This window comes from Cimex lectularius, unplaced genomic scaffold (assembly GCF_000648675.2).
Source record: "Cimex lectularius strain Harlan isolate CLEC.00 unplaced genomic scaffold, Clec_2.1 scaffold4, whole genome shotgun sequence".
In the NCBI taxonomy this organism is placed as follows: Eukaryota; Metazoa; Arthropoda; class Insecta; order Hemiptera; family Cimicidae; genus Cimex; species Cimex lectularius.
This window is the reverse complement of record NW_019392723.1, coordinates 2,513,770-2,531,102: the sequence shown is the minus strand read 5'-3', so window position 1 is coordinate 2,531,102 and position 17,333 is coordinate 2,513,770. Positions and strand designations below refer to the sequence as shown.

The following is a 17,333-nucleotide window of genomic DNA, read 5'->3' as shown; positions in this document are numbered from 1 at the left end:
ATATAAGATAAATTGGTGGTGTTAGGAAAACCCCGAGTATGTCCAAAGCAAAAAGGTGTAACACTGTTTTAACTGGGCCTATATGTTAAAAAAAGTCTAACTATTAAAAATACAGTCTAAGGTTGTAAGAATGTTGAAAAAATCGTGTGAGAGTTAGAAAAATCGGGAACACACTTCTGCGACGCTACCCGATGCCACCCGACGCAAATCCAACGTCCAATTTTCCAAAAGGTTGTATTACCCCCCCGCACATCTGCCCGATGCTCTACGCTCTGCGATCCTCACTGTACAGATTTTCGCATCGAGTACAGTCGAAGATAAAAGAACGGGGACACTCATATTTTTATTTCAAAACTATATATGTTATTATCGTTATATTAATTACAACAAATTTATTTTAATATAAACCAAATTAACCGAGATCAAAAATTCATTAGTTTATTTTTTTTTTAAATTAATTCTAATGGTTTGGTAGAAAATGGATCAAAACACCGGAATACCATTTTTTGATATAATGAATTTAACTAACAATTTATTACACGGTTTTTCTTCTTAAAATTCAACTAACAATTTATATCATGGTTTTGCTCATAAAATTACACCATTTTCGTCGAGTAACGCCAGAACAGGACACTCATATTTTTTGTAGTTTATTTCAAACTAAGTATATGTAATTTTGTTGTTGTATTATTATAATCGTTATAGTATTATTATTATAATATATTATAATTACAACATTCCTATTTTAATGTAAACCAAATTAAACGAGATGAAAAATTCATGATTTTTTATAAAAATTATTTAATTATGATGCTTAGGAAGAAAATTTATCAAAACACCGGAATAACATTATTTAAAACAATTAAGTTTAACAAATAATTTATTTCATGATTGTGCTCATAAAATTGAACTAACAATGTATTACAAGGGCTTGCTCGAAATAGTGCATTAAGAACAAAAGAGGCGTTGCGATTGTGATACTTATTTGTGATACACGCTGTGTGGACTGTACGTGGAGTGCGCACGACGTCGCATAGATGTACACATCCTACCAAAACGTGATCAGGCGTCGGGTAGCATCGGATATCGTCGCATAGCGTTCATCGGGTGTGCTGCCCGCTTTATTTGTCACGCTGTTATTTGTCAGGATTTTCGGAAGTATATACGTTCTCTATAATAACCTTCCATTGATTCTAATTTTTTTTAATCCGATAATTTTAGATATTCGTATAAACATAGAACCCAAAAAGTTAAGTATTCGTTCGTACGTTTGAGCGTATATTCGAGGGGTGTTTTACACGGAAAGCGGGTAGATGAACCCTCTGCCTGAAAAAATGCGATCACAGAGAGGAAAAGAGAGGAGATAAAACGGAGGGGAGATTGAATAAAATGTGTATTCGACAGGAAAGCGAAGGGCAACCAATCATAAAACTGAGGTGCTACTACAATAAAAGACCGCCCACTTGGCCGACGAAATTGCCTTCTGGATGAGGGTTGGAAACAAGTTTTTATTACGGAGAAGTTGGAGTCGTATATAAAACGACCCCATGCTAAAAATTCTACTTTACTTAAGCTGATTCTCCAACACAATTGATAACTCCCCTACTCCCCTCCATCTCTTCAGTCCAAAAATCGTGTTTAACTCTATATTTTTATTTTAAGAGCCTGTTATTTTATATTGAACGTTTCTTATAAAAGTAAAATATAATATATTTTATATATGGAGAAAAGTATAAAGTGATAGATTATAGTTATACATCCCCTTATCGAGAGAAAGATTGCTTGATGTGTCCCACGTAATAGGAGACTGGAGCCTGGCTCCTTACAGAGAGCGTGTAGGCATGCCACCGAATGTAAGGATGGATCTCGAGCACAGTAGCGAGTTACTCCTTAGTTAGTCCTGTGGTCCGCTTTTAGGAGGACGTGGTTTTTTGTTGTATATAGATACGTTTTATATGTTTTGTGATTATGTGTTTTGGTTGAGTGCGCGTATGCGTTTGACGATTTTATTTTATTATCGGAAGACAATACTTACGAAGAGAAATATACACATAAATAAACCCTAGAAGACGAGAAAAAATTTACCATTCTTGTGCTTGTATTTCAAGAAAATTATTTATCATTCGATTCGTTTTCTTATATAGGACAATAAAGTAATAAATAGGCAGGGTGAAAAAATGAACGTTTCGGTTTTCCCTTTTTTAACAACATCCATCGAGTTTTAGTTTTTACGTTACATAATAAAGTAAATATTCAAGGTCAAACGGCAGTATTGGGATTAAATTTCCGATGAGTTACAAAAGCGCTGTGAGAACGGTATGAGAGAGGAAAAAAAACAACAAATCACTCAGAGCTGGTGAACCTGTTTTAAAAGCTAATCGTGAGAGTAAACAGTTAATATTCATAGGAAAAGAGTCTGCAAGTGGGTGTTTGTGACTGGCTCAAGGAGAGGCGATGTTTTAACAGTGTGGCTAAGAAAGTCGCACCTCGGACGGACTCTGAATACATTATCCCCAAACTGGCTCGGCTGTGTGCTTTTTCCATTACACGGAGGAGCCGCGGACGTTCACGCGTCATCGCAAGTAGCCGGTGAAACGATAACGGATCTTTTGACCATATTCACGGGGAAGGAAGAATGGGGCGAATATTTCGTTTAAAATATTTAAAAAACTTGCCTCCTCTGCTTACCAACGCTTTTCAATTTCATCAGAGTAGAAAACATCTTCACAGATGTAGGTTGATTTGTTTAAAATAAAATGGAATAACTTTGGCAACCTTTCGGTCTCTTTTAAACCATAATCAAGCCAATTTTTTTCTCGATAATGCAAAATGTATAAGTAACGAAGGTGAATTATTACTAGTTTAATTGAAAATTTTTTGCTTATAAAAACTGTCATTAGCAGTATTTTTTCCAGAAACAACACAAGGGTATCTGTTAAGACCAATCCTATTCAAGTTCAAAAGAGGCTGAAAGGTTGCCCAAGTTTTTAAAGTTAGAGCGAAATGTCCTTCAAGTTCCATTTATTACCAACAGCCTCTAATTTGTATTTTCTGTAGGTCCTAGCTGCTAGTATCACTATATCAAATATAATTAATACCTGCTACAATGATTAAGGAATTAAACAAAAAAAAGAAAATAGGATTGGTCTTAACAGATACCCTTGTGTTGTTTCTCGAGAAAAAACTGCGGATGACAGTTTTTATAAGCAAAAAATTTTCAATAAACTAGTAGTAATTGAATTGAAAATTGAAGGCTGTTTGTAATAAATGGAACGAACGTAATTTTTCTCTAACTTTAATAACTTTGGCAACCGTATGAAATGAATGCATGAATGTTAAGACTGCTTATAAAAACTGTCACCCGCAGTATTTTCTCCAGGGAACACAAGGGTATCTGTTAAGACCAGTCCTATTTTCATCGTTTTTTATTTAATTCCGTAATCGTTATAGGAGGTATTAATTTGATATAGTGATTCTAGCAGCGAGGACCTACACAAAATACCAATTAGAGGCTAGGTTTGTAATAAATGGAACGAACGTAATTTTTCTCTAACTTTAATAACTTTGGAAACCTTTCAGCCTCTTATGAACCATAATCAAGCCAGTGTTTTTCTCTATAATGTAAAAGAATTCATTTATAAGTAACGAAGATGAACTATTACTAGTTGAATTCAAAAATTAGAAGGCCTCTTAAGGAAACATAATATCATGCATGAAATAAGACTGCTTATAAAACCTGTCATCCGCAGTTTTTTCTCCAGAAAGAAGACAAGGGTACCTGTTAAACCCAATCCTACTTTCTTCGTTTTTAATTTCATTCTTTAATCATTATAGGAGGTATTAATTATATTTGATATAGTGATTCTTGCAGCGAGGACCTACACAAAATACCAATTAGAGGCTGTGTAATAAATGGCACTTGAAGGTAAATCTGATGAAATGTAAAATTATAAGCTGTGTCAAAGAGTTGAAATTTAAAAAATAAAACACAAGATCATATATAAAAAAAGGCAACGATAAGTTAGCCTTAATTTGGGTCTGGAATGATCAGCCCCATCCAGGGACTTGATTCAGCTTTGAGCTAAGTTCTAAGTTTTCAAAGGGTTTGCGATTTTTGAACAAATGCTTCTTTCCTTTTTTTAATTGCGTTATCCACTTCTATACGATCTATATTAATTTTGACTGTACACATATTGTTAACGAGAGTCTAAACTTTCCTTCAACCATCAAGATTTAAATTTTACCGCATTTCAGATAATTTTCAAGGTCATTTGATTGTTTGTTTATAAAAGTTGTCTTCTTTAGGTGGCATGTTTTCAAAATCTATTTGGCCTATTACAACCAATTGTTTTTTTTTGCTCTTGAGTTCTCTTCGTTTACTACTAATTCGGGACTAAGTTTCTTTTGAAAATAGTGCGAACTTTTAGCAACAAATTTGTGATAAAATTCTACACTTTTTTTAGTACAAAACAATATATTTCTCTGCTCCTGCGGGCTTTTAAAAAAGATTCCTTACTATGATTGCTTGTCTATTGTAGGTCTACGAAATAAAAAAAATCGTTTCAACATGATAAAGAATTTAGGAAAAGAGTGGAACGAAATATGAATAAATATTTATAAAAATTAAATTTCAAAAATACTGCCCAGGAGAAGCTTCTGATCGAGCTTGAATTTTATTTATTTCCGGACTTTACAGAACTTTAACAAATTAAACTCAAAAATATATTAGAACACTTAGATACGAGAATGCCATGGTAAAGGTTGAGAAACTATGCCCCCTCTTTTGTCATTCCTCGCCTATTGTTTATATATATTTTTTCTCTTTTCTTTAAATGTGACGAGGTTGGATATGAATTTTGTCCCATCCTCATACCCTTAAGACTATTCTTTATGTATTTTTCACTGAAATAAGAAAATAAGTAAAATAAACCAGATTAGACATGTAAATTTCATCTATTTATTATACCACCAAATTCTTTTACCTTGGTAACCCGTTGTAATTGTGTTAAGATATTAAGATAAATCGCCATTATACAAAGTGCCATAATCCTTATTTTCAATAATCAAACAAGTAAAAATAGGACATAGTGATAAATGGCCCTATAGACACTTTACAGACACCTATAACAAATGGAATTTGACATTTGGCTTTTAGTCTGTGGGAAATTTGGTTTAGGAAGGGAACAATTTCTGTTCTTAGAATCTTTTGAAGTAAATCAATAATCTTATATAACACGGAAAAATTGAATTTTATTCATTATATTTCGTGTTCCGATTGACCAAGTAACTTCTTTCAATGAATTAATCTTTTTATGTAAGGTTTTGGTTGAAATGAAAAAGTAAGTGTCACGAGCGGGATTCGAACCCACGACCTTCGGCTAAATACGCCGCTGCTCTACCATTTGAGCTATCGTGACTTGGATCCACTCGGGCACCAACTCGGAAAATTCGAAAGGTACGTTGAGATGGGGAGTTTGATGTCTGAGTGGATCCAAGTCACGATAGCTCAAGTGGTTAGAGCAGCGGCGTATTGAGCCGAAGGTCGTGGGTTCGAATCCCGCTCGTGACGCTGACTTTTTCATTTCAACCAATACCATATATAAAAAGATTAATTAATTGAATTTTATACTTAATCATGCTTTCTACCTTCTTAAATATCTAATTAAAGTCATGGGGAACGTGAATGCACGTCTCCAACTAGCGATGACAGGTTGAGGAACTCATTGTTTCAGGAAGGGCCGATGTGCCCGAAAGGTACAAAACAATGAAATATTTTTATATAAAAACGAACAGGGATTAGATTATTAGAGAGACATAATTCAGTACTTCCGTCCATCTTTCGATTTAGTTCCCTTCAATAGGGCTTTGGTGTGTAATTAATATTTCATTACATTGTAAGTGATAAATTGTCAATGGGCCATCGAAGCCTTTTTCTGTCCACAAGTACTTCGAGATCTGCAAATTAATCCAAAGTTTTCAGATAAGTAGTAACATTATCGAGATTTTCCCTTGGATTCTGCTTTTGAATAAAACTTTATCGTTTCTGTTCATAAATGCCTGTCATTAAATTAATATTGTTATCTCTGAGAAAGGCTTCCATTATTTCAGGCCTCTTCTTAAATCGTAAAATTACAAAATTGTTAGATTACTATTTTTGCAACTTTGAACCGACCCCAATGATCACAGGAAACTTTGTAGTTTCAAGCACCTATAAAAGACACGTTATAACACAAAACCCCTTTTCTGATCTGCTAAAGTTGGCACGTCGATTCAGGCTTACGATATGCAACGAGACTATGAATGAATGTCAGCTTGTAGCCGTCCAGTGTGTAAAAGGAATTTTTCACTCCTACCTGTTTTATTGCTCACTTCCTGGTCTAGACGATTCAATTCGGTCTGGGACAGGTAGCCTGCCTTTGAAACGAACCGAATAACTCCAAAGAAAAACAGGCTAACACAGTACTTTACGCAACGGGATGTATATTATACAAAAAAAGAAGAGTTAACGCTTTGAAAAAACAGTGGAAAAACATCAGATTGTTGGTTCTTTTATCTTTTACACAACGAGGTATCGATGCAATATTTACGTCCACATAATTTTTGGGATGACCAGTTTTAATTAAAAAAAAATGTTGTGATGGGGAAATATTGACCCTTTTTACCCAATGCCCTAGAAGCGAGAAAATATTTTAAATAATTTGTTTTTAAAAAAATCTGCTTTTGCGATGCCCTTGCCTTGTATTCAAGGTTATGTTGAATGTTGAATAAATAGATTTTTTTTTACCTAGGGTAAAAAAATAATATGCAGGATCGTATTATTGCAGATTTATATATATATAAAATTACAATTAATTAAGGTTTTCAGTTGAGATAAAAAAGTCAATGGCACGAGCGGGATTCGAACCCACGATCTTCGGCTTGATACGCCGCTGCACTACCATTTTTTAAATGTCGTGTAATCGGATTGGATTCTCGGCGACAAATGACATTTGAAAAATTGAAAAAAGGAGGGAAAATTCAAAAGGTGGGGTTGAGATGGGAAGTTATCATCATTTATCACCAAGTTCAATTTTACATTTTTTAATTTCAAATTTCTCAAACCAATCTAGTTCTTTCCCTTTGTTAAAACTATGTAACACTTGTATTTAGATTTGAATTGAAATTATGTTTTGTTTTTTTTAGATGGTCCTTAAATTCCGAAAATTTGCTCGATTTAGGCAAGTGTTCTTTTACTCTTGTTTTTATTTCTCTACCGCTTTGTCCTATATNTCAGCCGGTTCACTTTGGCAATTCATGTCGAGAGACGTGGTTGAAGAAGTCCTTCAACCTGATGATGAGCTAAAAGGCTCGAAATCCGGATCGTTGCAAAACAACTTACTGTGAGTAGGAACTATCCTTTTAAAAAGTATTGAACCTTAATTAATTGTAACATATAAATTGGTCAAGCGGACCACGAAATTAGTGAATTTATATATAAAATGTTACAAAAACCAAAATGCACTATGAATAAAGGAGGCCAAAACAATTTAATTTGGAAAAAACAATTTAAACTTCTTAAATACGAATTTTTAGAGAAATGAAAAATTATAAATTTTTTGGCCAAATGCGTGTCATTACATCACACTTGATATCCTTTCAGATTACTGTGAGTTTTCCTAGACATCTAGCCAACTGTTCGTGGGGCCATACTCGTTTCAGTTTTCTGGGTAGTTTATAAGTAGAATAATATGGGATTATATATTAGTAGTGAGGAGATAATTTAAAATGCAATTTAAAGTATCGGGATTTGGCAAGGTCTAGGACACAGGGGGTGTTTATTCGGATGAATGTACGTGACATAAAATTGTGGAAACGGGTGTCCAACCATTTTGTCATAGGAGCCAAGAAAACAAACAATTTAAGTAATTATTTTAATATATATTTTTCTGCCTGGGGCGAGCGTTTGAAGAATATTATTTATCAATAGATTTGTTTTTTTACCCAGGGTAAAAACATAATATGCAGGATCGTATTATTGCAGATTAGATAGATAAAATGTTACAAAGAGCAAAATACACTATTAATAAAGGAGGCCAAAACAATTTAATTTGGAAAAACCAATTCCTATTCGTTTTTAGTACCCTTTGAAGCTCTTAAATATACATTTTCAAAGCAATGAAAAATTATAAATTTTTGGCTGAATTGGACGGGGCAATTTTTTTTCTATCCTCGATGTTCCACTTAAAAATTCATAACTGCTCCGGAGTTTAGACAAATCCGACAGTATTACAACCGTTGGAAAGCTGAATTTCTCTACTTTTAGACTGTGTGAATGGGATTTAGATTTTATGCCAATGTAAGTGAGAAAATTAAAGATGAAAACAGAAACATCCCCCAAATGTTTTATTTTATAACTCCGGTTCTAATTATTTTCCGGAAGCTGGATTGGCGGCATTGCGTGTAGTTTATAGTGGTCTCAGCCAGTACAAAGTTCGTTTGAAATCGATCGACTTGTTTCAAAGTTATTGCAATTTCTGTCAGTTTTTAAAAAATCGAGGCATATAGAAAGCAAAAAATTAGAATTAAAAAATTTATTTTATTGGTTTGTCTCAAAAATTTGCATTCAGTGTTTTTCCGGTTCCAAAAAACGAATATCAATTTAGTTTCTTGCTGAACAATATTTTTTATTATACTCTGTGTGTGTGTGTGTGTGTGTGTGTTTGTGTGTGTTTGTGTGTGTCTGTGTCTGTGTGTGTGTTTGTTTGTTTGTTTGTGTGTGTGTGTGTGTGTGTGTGTTTGTTTGTTTGTTTGTTTGTGTGTGTGTGTTTTTTTTGTGTGTGTGTGTGTGTGTGTGTTTTTGTGTGTGTGTGTGCGTGTGTGCGTGTGTGCGTGTGTGTGTGTGTGTGTGTGTGTGTGTGTGTGTGTGTGTGTGTGTGTGTGCATGTGATTCTTAAATAGTTTAACATACTTTGCTAAGTCACTCAGTCTCGAGTTAAGAATTGGGCTTAGGGTGAAAAAGCCGGAGCCATGAAAAAAAATTAAGCTTTCAATTTTAAGCCTTTTAAGGCTTTCCTCCTGTCTAAAGAATACAACAGTATTTTATCCTTAAAATCTGATCGTAGGTATTGGAAAATCACAAAAATTATGAGTCTGAGGGCGAGCTGATTCTAACGAATTGGAATGCAATATATAATTAATTAACAATACAAGCTTGTAAGCGTGATTAAAGCGAATTTGATTTTTTGTTTAAAAAAATGACCTACTTTATTGGAAGCGTCTTTTGCTTCTTTTGTAACTTTTTGTATATCATCTACTTTAATGTAATCCTGCAGGATATGCATATTATTTTCGTATCCTACAAATCAAAGCAAAGAAAAAAACAAACAGAACAAAAATTAAAAAATGAAATCAAAGGATATTCAATAAGCTTGGAATACCTACACAACAAATGCAGAAAACGTATTCGAAACGATTCTACCCATCTCTAGCAAATTTCATAGGGATTTAGAAACATGTAAACTACACTCAATGGCACAAACCCGACCTCCATTAATAGAATTAAGACCTCAGATATAAAATAAAACATTTAAGATGTTTTTGTCGATTTTAACGTTATTTTCTCATGTATAATAACACAAAACCAAAACAGAATAAAAGTAGAGAAATCCAGCTTTCCAACGGCCCTAAAAAACGATTTGGATAGAATCCAGGGGAGATCTGAATTTTTAAGTCAAAAAATAGGCATCGTCGAGGGTTTTATGTACCTAATCCCCGCTAATTCCCAATTTGAGATTAAACGACGAAGGAAAATAGTTTCGTAGTAAAAAACAAGGCTGATATTTGTTTTTCGCACCCCCGAATAGAAATTTTGTAGAAAATAAAAATCAATAGTTTTCTCTAATTTTTTGCCTTTCAGGTGTTTCCGATGCTTTTCGAAAATCAAAAAATGGCGATAACTTTGAAACAACTGATCGAAAGGAAATTTTACATGGGTTTTTAGAGCTTTATAAACTACACGTGCCATAATAAATTTGTTCCCCATGCAAAAATTAAAACTTGGGATATAAAACAAAACCTTTGAGGTTTTTTTGTTGATTTCGACCTAATTTATCCCACCTATAAATGACAACACATAACTATTTCAAGCCGTTTAACGCAAAATTTTGATTGTTTACTATAAAAGTTCGTATTTAAGGTCTTTAAAGAGCGCGAAAAACGACTCTGAGTTGTTATTTTTTCAACAAAAATATTTTAAGTTACATAAATTTTTTTTATAACAAAAATGTATATTAAGTTACGTACTTCACTTGAATCTTCTATCCGTTTTCCTTACGTTAACGTTTTATATATCTAATCTCATTTCATACGATCCTTCATATTACTTTCTTATTCGTAAAAAAAATATCAAATGATATATAAAAAGTAGTTAATTGTGAGTACTGTTTTTGGAACTTACGACCCACTTAGAAGTTGTAAACCGGTCGGAATTGAAAAGGATCCGGTTAACAATTAACGTCGTAGAAGGGAACTTAAGTCGTTTTAAACCCTTTCCGTAATAAGATTAAGATATTTAGAAACAATGCGACTTCCTTGCGAATCTACCGCTTTAATACAAGTTAATCTCCCCTGGCTCCATCTTCGAAGATCGAGTTCCCCTATTTTGTCTTATTTCAGTGGCCAAAATTCAAAATACTCATTGATTTTGGCCGTTATTTTCATGATTGCACGTCTAACCTTAAACAACAATCTATTATATTTTGTGGTCCGATTGACCAAATAACTTCTTTCAATTAATTAATCTTTATGTGAGGTATTGGTTGAAATGAAAAATTCACTGTCAAGATAGCTCAAGTGGTTAGAGCAGCGGCGTATCTAGCTGAAGGTCGTGGGTTCGAATCCCGCTCGTGACACTGACTTTTTCATTTCAACCAATACCTTACATAAGGATTAATTAATTAAACAACAATTTTCCTCGAATTTCTCGAAAACGTCAAACGGCGTCTCGCAGAATTTCGTAGGGAATTCAGATGGCGACAGCCGCATACCTGATGGGACGTAAGTGCCACATTACGCGCAACATCCTCAGTACTAAGTGACATTTTAAGTTTAAAAGGCGAAATTAAGAAAACAAACTTGAAAAAGAAACAGTTTATTACTTCAGAATTCAAATGGGACTGCATAAACATTTTAAATTCCATAAAAGTAAACATTGAAAAATCCTTTATCATTGTTTTGGATTAAGGATTAAGTGTGTTTACCTCTAATTGTTAATCCCATTTTAAAAGATAGCATAAACAAATATTATTGGTAAAAACAATGAGACAAATTAAGAGCAGAATTTTCTTTTATGGAGGAAATGAAAATAAAATCAATTGGAGGAATTTTTTGCTTGTCAATGTAGTTTTATTATGTCATCATTTATCAAGCCTAAAAAAAGTATATTTTGAAGGAAACTTGTTTATTTGCTAAGTTGTAATAAAAAATTAGTAGTTACTGTATAAAGTGCCAATACCAATACCAATTGCTACCCTAATGGAACAGATATAATTGATTGTACTAAAAACACCACAGCCCCCTCGCCAAGCGTTGGTCGATGATTTTATGTAAAAGTATGGTCAGACAGATGTTCGGCTATTCAATTAAATGATGGGGTTCGGCCTAGTGTTTATATGCCGGCGGACGGCCTGACTCAGCTCTGTAGCCGTCGACCCTTGCCGGTATTGTACGACCTCCGGTTTGCCCACATTTCCTTCTATTATAAGAGAGATTTTACTTTTTTTTAGTTTGTCCGGGGATGGTTTGGCAAGTCATGTTTGCTAAGTACTTGTTGATCGATAATAATGTTTACTAGCAGTACGCCCACCGACATTAAAGGGAAAAATTAATTGAAGTTTTCAAATGGAACACTTCAACTGAAGCGTACTGCGTGGGGTGTGAATCTATGGATTCTGCATTTCTATCATCTGTTTTTACTTTGAACCTGTCGAATTAATAGAAACGTCAATTTTGATAAACGCGGGTGGTAATTTTATTCTGTTAGGCTGTTAAATGGCCGTTGACAAGCCACGTGGCACGGCTGAGCTGTCTCTGAATTAATCGAAAGTCACGGGGCACCTCTGGATGGGGTGGAGAATGACAAGGGGGATCCTCCCGTCTGCTTTAATCCTACCTATTCATTGGAATAGTAAGTGACATTCAAATTGTGCAATCACAGCGGAATATTACCTGGAGGGGTCTTTCATCTCAATACTAGAAAAAGATTGTAATCGACAGACGTTCATCTGGCTAAATGAAAATCTGGATCCCTTGCCGACGTGAGAACTATTTTAATTCTAGTCTTTTATTGAATATTTGAACCGGCACAGGGTCACTTACTGGATCTGTCTCCACTCGCGGGTTTTTGAGTTATTCAAACGCGTGTCGGCATTGTGCCATATTCAGTGAGGAACTGAGGAAAGGACCTTCCTCACTAAGGATGGTGCAATGCCGAAACACGTTTGAGAAACTCAAAAACCCGGGATTTTGGAGATAGACCCAGTAAGTGACCCTGTGCCGATTCAATACGAGTTCACAGACTCGCAGACCAAAACTCATCATCAAATAAATATTTATACGGATCACATGATGAGGAGAAAGAGGATGCTTGATAGCGGGTGTTTCCTCTCCAGCAGTTCTCTAAGCAGTGGAGTCTTTTGGCTTTTTATACTTTTCTTAGTGTCTAAGCTCGAACCTTCTTGTAAGAAAACCATCATTGACTGGGTATACCTATAATTCTTTTTCAGGTGTCTGGTTATGTCTGCATTGAGCAGTTCTTCGAGATAAATATTGGCGTTTCTTCCTCCTGGTCGCATGACTTACAAATGGGGACATTCCTAACCTATGTTGTGTAGGTGTTTTTCAGATGCCAGTGACTCGTATATAGCCTATCACACCCGCTGCGTTTCACTCTAAGTATGCAGTGTTTGCCACTTTTGCGAGGGTGCATTATCAGTGAAGTTACTGCTTAGCTGAATTTGATCTATTTATCCTTTTTTATGCAAAGACCCATTCTGAGTTTAAGGCCCAACGGTTGAGTTTAAGGAGGAAGGAAATTTGATTTTGTTATAAGTGTAGGTCCCAGGCCTATATATGAATTATGCTCTGTAACCTACGATATTGTCATATTGTTACATTTGCCCAGGTTTTGGGTGTACTCACGGGTGTTTTGGTCGTGGCATTTTTACTTGTTGTCTATCTGGTGTTATGTGGATTTTGGAGGACAGACCGAGGTGTATTTCCGTAATGAGTTTGATTGCTCATATTTTGAGTTTCCCCAAAATAATCCTGACCCCGTTCCTTCGCTAGTTTAGTATGCCTCTCGAGTTCAACCATTTCTCCTTTTATTTTATGTGGAACCATTATGAGAGAGAAGGTCCTACTTTTGATCTTATTATCCTAGAATCTGGGCTTTTATCTGATATTGCAGATCCTCTTTTGATTAAATTGTTTGCTTGTTCATTACCCAATATTCATTTGTGTCATAGCACCTAAGATATTATCCGGTTGTTACGATTCCATGGTTTTGAAGGTTTTTGGATGAATTCCGACTATTTTCGATGTGATATTTTTACGTGCTAATGCTCTTGTGATGGTTGTATGATCTTATAAGGATTGTAAGGAAAGACCGTGGTTTACGTCTAATCAATTTGATTGTTCATAGTTTAGGCTTGGACGGAACATACGTCCTGGTTTGTGTTGTTATTCCAGGTACTGAGCCTTTGGCCTTGCAGATCTATGGCCAGTTTGTCTGCATGTTCATTACCCAAAATTTATTTGTACTCTGGCAGGGTATTGTCAGGGTGTTACATTTCCCCAGGTTTTGAACGTTTTGGGTGTATTCACTGAATGTTTTGGGTGTTATATTTTTCCGTGCCATTGTTTTTAGGGCCCATCACTGTCTGATTTTTGGTTTTCACAGTATATTCCTGTTACGTTTCCTTCAGTAGTTCAGCATGTCAAGAGTTCGTCCATTTCTCCTTTTGTTTCTCGGCCTATAATTGGTCGTGCTGATCGTTCTCTGGCTTATTTGTTGACTATTGTCGTAGGTTATTATATTTTTCCCTGCTGTTGATACGTACATATATTCTGAGCATAAACAGAGAAATGAATGAACGTAAGCGAACCTTTACACCATTCATCAGCCATGTCATATAGATGCCTCTTCTACCACAATTTGAGAAAAAAATCCTTCAGTTTTTTATTTTTTTATTAGACTCTAGGCATACCTCCAAGTAGACGAGGATGTATAGAATGTCAGCTTTTCTGCTAATTCATTTCTTTGGCATCAACCCATGATGAAAAATAATTAGTACTAAAGTGAAGAAATTACTGACCAACAGGATGCCTTAACACGATGGTTTAAGGATGTCCTTGGGTGCCACGGACAAGGTGTCAGAACCACATTACAGTACTTTGTTGTCATATTATGGTAAATAAAAAAGCCATGGGCTATGCTGGGTTTCGAACCCAGGACAACTAGCGTGGCAATTGTTGACCTTATTCTGTTTTCCAGGTTATGCAAACGTTTTTTACATTCACTGACTTTTCAATTTAAAAAAAAAAGCTGTCTTTATGCTTTGTTATAATAAAAATAATTCTACAAGAATACGTCTGTATATATAATGCATGTAAGTAATATTGGGATTAGCAGGCATGACTTTCAGATCGCGACACATAATTGGAAGAGGAAAGCTTTGTTAATTTGAAGTTCCTTTGATCTGTAGTTATAAAGTGTTATAAGTCATATAATCGGTCGAATAGATAGCAAACTGATTACACTTCGAATAAGCAGTACTAAAATAATAAACCACAGCTGTTGATTCAACTGGAGGCAGGACTCTATTTGTATAAGGATTCGAAGTAGTGATCCTATAGAATAATGTATTGCGGCATTTATTATTAAAGTCGCCATCACAGTGGGACGGTGAGAGTGAGGACGCAGGGAGGTGTAATCTTCCGAATATCGTTCGACTCCTGCAACCCCGACGCAGGCGTGCCCGAGACTTTTCTCCCTTTTCCATCCCTTTCCACACCCCCGCCACCGCACCACCATGGGGGAAGCGGCCGACCTTTCTTCACCGTGATAACTTCTTCCCTTGCGCCATGACTATTGAAAGAGAAAAGAGGGTTTTATGCTCACAATTTCGGCAATTGGGCCTATTCAACCTCCCCCCTATTTTCAAAAAGCGGTGCGATTATATTTCTGTAAACTGTTATTTATTAAAGACAGCGTTCTTGTCATAAAGTTTGTGAAGTATTACACATTTATTTATTTTTAATTAGTTCATTTCAATAAGGAAATTTCTTAAATCAATTTTTGAGCCGATGCTGTAAAAAGCTCCGACGATTTTAAAAGGGGTAAATTTAACTTGGCCTATAAGAAATAATAGATTATCAATACTGTCTGGCATATATGAATAATTTTTTTGGGTAAAAATGTCCACCAAATTTAATTAAAATTGTAATTTTCCTTCTGGTAGATCGTTTTGTGTCTTTCTTAAGCGGGTAGCGATCGTTTCTCGTACCATAAACTGTTTGTTGCAATTGTTTATACATATGTTGTTGTTTTTTGTTAAACTATAACTTTTTTGCACAGAATGACACCGGTCGTAGGATATTCTGAGCATTAGAAATGGTTGAAATATTTTTTGAAGTTGAGTATAAAGGGTTTCGGTGTACGAATTTCCATCCTTTACTCTGAACACTTTCATATTTTATGTATTTTATTTGTCATGAAAAACATCGTCTATCGACTCTCTACTGCATGAAAAATTGGTTTAAGACATTTTTATGGCGTAAATCGGCCAGAAACAGGAGCTCGACCACGAGCTTCTCGTGAAAAAGTTGTATTTTTTTACCTTTTGTTACCCTTTTCTCCAAAACTCATCATCATAAAACGATTCTTTTTTTCGTTTTGAAAAGCAATAATAGGCAAAAAACTGTTACGATAATGTTTAAACGCCTAAAGCCCAGAAACGCAGAATTTTTTTTTTAAACATCACAATAAATAAATATTTAGTATGAAAGCAAGGTGTAAAAGTTTCTCACTACTTTAATTTGTCGCCAAACATAAACTGTTAACTATTTTTAAAAACAATTAACTAGGAATTCATAGCATATTAAGGGAAATTAAAAAAATATTGTAATAAACTAGTATAGATTTTGAGAAAATCATACCGAAAAATGGCAACTTTTGTAGCCTCTCTTGGGACAATCAAATGACCATGAAAAATTGCTGAAATATGTAAATCTTTAAGTTGTGATGCTTAAACAGAGAGGAAAGACTTTTAGACGGAGTTGTTACGGTTTTCCCAAGCTTTCAACGTATGTTAAGCCATCATCAGGGCTCATTATCATTCTATGTACATTAATAATGGAGTACAAAATCAATGGATATATTGATATTGAGTGAAATATATTGGGTTGTCCGGAAAATAATGCAGGATTTTGGTATTAAACAAAAAAAAAGAAACTAGTTACTTTAAAGCAATGTTCTTTAATCAAAATAATTTCCCATACTCTCAATACATTTCTCCCAACGTGTTGGTAACTTATTAATTCCGTCTGAGTAGAATTCAGAATTTTTAGAATTGATAAAGTCAATAAATGCATTTTCCAGTTCCGTTTGATTTTTGAATATTATGTGTTGTAAGTAGTGGTCCAGGTGTCTAAAAAAATGGTAGTCAGTAGGCGAGAGGTCCGGAGAGTAGGGTGGGTGAGGCAAAGTTTCATAGCCAAGCTCCAATAATTTTTGTGACGTTACACGTGACACATGTGGTCGAGCGTTGTCATGCAACAAAATGGGCCCTTTCCGATTGACCAAAGAGGGCTTCATTACTGCCAATTTCTGATGCATGGTATTAATTTGGTTACAGTATGATTCAGCATTGATGGTTTCGCCAGGATTTAAGAAGCTGTAGTGTATTAAACCAAATGAAGCCCACCATACCGTAACCATTACCTTTTTTTGATGAGTTGGGGGCTTTGGAAAATGTATTGGAGCTTCTCCTTTGTCGAGCCACTGTCCAGAACGTCTAGTGTTATCGTAGAGAATCCACTTTTCGTCACATGTAACAATTCTGGCCAGAAATGGGTCATTTTTGTTTCGACAAAGAAGTGATGCACAAACATCAAAGCGCTGATTTTTTTGGCGATCGTTTAATGAGTGTGGAACCCAATTTTCGCGTTTTTTCACTTTTCCAATCGCCTTGAGGTGGTCAGCGACGGTCGTTTTACTGACTTTGAGTTGCTCTGCAAGTTCTCGAACAGTTGTTTTGGGGTTTTCTTCCACCACTGATCGCAGAACATCATCATTA

The 17,333-nt window shown here is 35.0% G+C and overlaps 1 protein-coding gene and 1 non-coding gene across 4 annotated transcripts in view; both read left to right on the top strand.

The window, feature by feature from the left end:
* LOC106671284 (homeobox protein orthopedia-like) overlaps positions 1 to 17,333 on the top strand; it is a 123,637-nt gene that overhangs the window by 45,767 nt on the left and 60,537 nt on the right. The window lies entirely within an intron of this gene.
* Positions 5,496 to 5,569, top strand: Trnan-auu. The gene has a single exon. It is a non-coding gene; the product is annotated as a tRNA-Asn (tRNA).